The 3,383-nt window shown below is 40.7% G+C and overlaps 1 non-coding gene across 1 annotated transcript; it reads right to left on the minus strand.

The window, feature by feature from the left end:
- Positions 1–1,519: 1,519 nt before the first annotated feature.
- On the minus strand, positions 1,520–1,732 carry LOC123572136 (small nucleolar RNA U3). Its single transcript, XR_006696462.2, has one exon. It is a non-coding gene; the product is annotated as a small nucleolar RNA U3 (small nucleolar RNA).
- Positions 1,733–3,383: the final 1,651 nt, after the last annotated feature.

The following is a 3,383-nucleotide window of genomic DNA, read 5'->3' on the forward strand; positions in this document are numbered from 1 at the left end:
TTAAAAAAATTGTTTTTTGGTTGTTTTGTATAACCTTTGTTCCTTTCTTTCTCTCGTCTTTGCCATTGCTTGTGGTGGGTTTTTATTTATTTATTTATTTTTTTTGGTAGTGGTAACATTTGGATCCTTTCTCTTTCTATGTCTGCTCTACTAGTGAGTTTATATTTTTGTGTATCTTCATGATGGTGGATATTGCTCTTTTGCTTCCTTAATAAGCAGTTTTTTTTTTCTTTAGGGCCAGTCTAGTAATGAATCTCCTCAGGTTTAGCTTGTCTAGGAAAGATTTTATTTCTCCTTTATTTTTGAAGGATAGATTGGCTGCATATATTATTTTTGGCTGACAGTTTTTTTTTCTTTTAGCACTTTCTCACATTCTTTCTTTCATCACATTCTCTCCTGATCTGTAGGTTTCTGCTGAGAAATCCACTGTTATTCTGATGGAAGTTCCCTTACGTGTGACTTGATATTTTTCTCTTGCTGTTTTCAGAATTTTCTCTGTCCTAGACTTTTGTAAACTTTCTTGATTTTAAATTTTAAGGATTTCAAAAAATTTAGAACCAACTGGTGTCCAAATAAAGTATGTCACAGGGCTGGATATGACTGTGAGTTATCATTTTCAACATCTGGTTTTATTTATCATATATGTTGAAATAAAAACAAAACTAGAGAAATACATAAAAACAGCAAGAACTATTAATAGTTGTTCCAATGTGTGCGCGTGTGTGTGTGTGTTTTCTTTTTTTGATGGAGACTTGCTCTGTTGCCCAGGCTGGAGTGCAGTGGTACAATCTCAGCTCACTGAGACCTCTGCCTCCTGGGTTCAAGAAATTCTCTGCCTCAGCCTCCTGAGTAGCTGGGATTACAGGCATCCACCACCATGCCTGGCTAATTTTTGTATTTTTAGTAGAGATGTGGGGTTTCACCATCTTGACCAGGCTGGTCTTGAACTCCTGACCTCATCATTCACCCACCTCAGCCTCCCAAAGGGCTAGGATTAAAGGTATGAACCACTGCACTGGGCCCCAATGTTTATTTACTTGATCAAATCATTCTGGTCCTTCAAAATGCAATATAAGCACAACCTCTTACTAAAAGCCTTTCTAGACATACCCTCCTCCTCTTCCCACTCCTTCATCATTCCATCCCATCTGCCACCTCTGTGGTCCAAGCCGTCATAATATCTTCTGATTATGGCATAAGACAAGACAGCTGCTAAAGCTCCAGCCATCACATCTGCACTCCAAGGAGCAGGTTAGGGGAAGGAAGAGAAGTGCGAAAGGGCCTCCTTCCAGATGAGGCAGTCCCTCTCAGATGACTTTCAGAAGCTGTACCCAAGAACTTCACTTACTTATATATCATTGTCCAGTCCTTGCTGCAAGGGAGTTTGGGATATATAATCACATCATTAACTGAAGTAAAATCAGAGATCTGTGTAGAGGGGAGAAAGGTTATTAGGTGGGCAATTAGCATTCTCTTCCATGACTTGTTTTCCTGTTTTTATTTTTTTACAAATACGGGAACCACTCAGACTGCAGTCTTTCCCTCTTACTCTCCCAGAGGAAGAGAAGAATGGTTATCAATGGCAAATAGCAGTTGCAGCAGAGCAACACCAAGAGCTGGCTTTTCAGTCAGGAGCAGACACTGTGTCTCCTCGTGGTTTTTCATGCTTTACACATTCAGAGAAACTTCTCTAGTAACAAACTATAGCAATGATTCCTGAAAGTATAATCTTTCCCTGCTTTTACTGTTGTCCCCTGCAATTCATTCTACAAACAACCATTGTTTCTAAATCAATTATGCTGTGTTTCCCAATTTAAACATCTTTAATGGCTCTTATTGTCTTTATGATGAGGCTACAAATTTTAGTAAGACCTAGAATGCCTGTGCGGCTTAGCACTGTCAACCTCCTTCCTCCTCCAAGTCCCATCCCTCTTGCTCTCGTTCTTAGCTTCACCTACACTGGCATTACTTCAATTCTTTGAATACGTCAGGTTCTTTTTGTCCTTTGCACAGGCTGTTCCCTCTGTCTTAAACTCTCCGCCCCCAACTGACTGATACTGCCAAGTGTTAGCTGAAATGCTGCCAGGTGTCATCTGAAATGTCATATCCTCAGAGAGGCCCTTCCTCACCATTTCAGTCAGAGCACCTCCTCCCCCAATTCTTCTTGGGCTCTACATTCTCACTAACAACCTCCCCCCGACAGTTCAGGACACTGCGTTGATGTGTATGATCACTTCTGGTGGCCAGTCTTCCTCACTAGACTCCATCTAGGGTAAGGACAGATGCACTGTTTGGTATGCCTGCCATGCAATCTAGTACCTGACAAATTAGAGGCACTCAATGAATACCTATTGCCTGAATCTCTAAAATAAGTAGTATGTTTGGTGCTATGGTACTTAAATAGGTAAATGGTATATGAGACTCAGTTAAACTGAGGATATAAATCCATCTTCTGGGGAGATGCCCTCTCTCCCCAAACACAGCACAAAAACTTACGAATCTAGGATTGTATCAGATCCTGCACAACTAACCACTTATCAATACCTAAAGTCACCCCTGCCTTTTTTTCCTCCTTTATTCTTATACAGAATGAACTTTCTAGGCTTTCCTAGTTCAGCTGTTCTATGCTGGGTGATGAATGTGAGGTGCCTGCTCCTTTATCCTCAATTCAGTTATGTGCATTAATTAAGCATAAATAATTGAGCATTGGGTGGGGGAGAGGGTACCCATTTGTTTACATCTTGGGATGTAGCTCTATTGCTCTAAAAAACAAAAATAAACAAATACAACCTCATGAAAATATTTTCCTTTAAATCTTTGCCTCCAAAATGCAGGAAAAAAAATGGGAAGGGAATTCTCAAGAGATGTTATCATGTAACTTTATCTGAGGATGCAAACTGAAGGTGAATGGAGAATACATAAACTAAAGAGCTGGCAATGTTTGCAGCTTGAGCAGGGAGAGGCATATCAATTATTGATACTTTTCCTTCTCTAGATGTGTGTGATTCATTCCATGCTGGCTCTAACATATGCAGGGGAAAAGAAGAGAGAAGAATGTTAAGATTTTCTCACTGGCCAGAGTGCTGATGCTGGTTTTCTGCTCCAATTAAAGTGGGACCTTGAGAGTGTGGGGGTGATACTCTTTGTCCAGATGAACTTTGGCAAAGTGATGGAGGATGGGAGGCCCAGATGTGTGACCCAACAGCAGATGTCAACACTGGGATGGTCCAGCTGAGTGCACGTTTATGCCTTTCCTTCTCCAAGGGAGACCTCAGGAGATAGATAGTATCTCACAGACTTACACCAGATGCTAATCAGATTATATCCAGATGCTCTGTAAACATATGTCAGCAGTTGAAAAGACCTACTCTAATTGAGGCAAA

Source organism: Macaca fascicularis, chromosome 2 (assembly GCF_037993035.2).
Source record: "Macaca fascicularis isolate 582-1 chromosome 2, T2T-MFA8v1.1".
In the NCBI taxonomy this organism is placed as follows: Eukaryota; Metazoa; Chordata; class Mammalia; order Primates; family Cercopithecidae; genus Macaca; species Macaca fascicularis.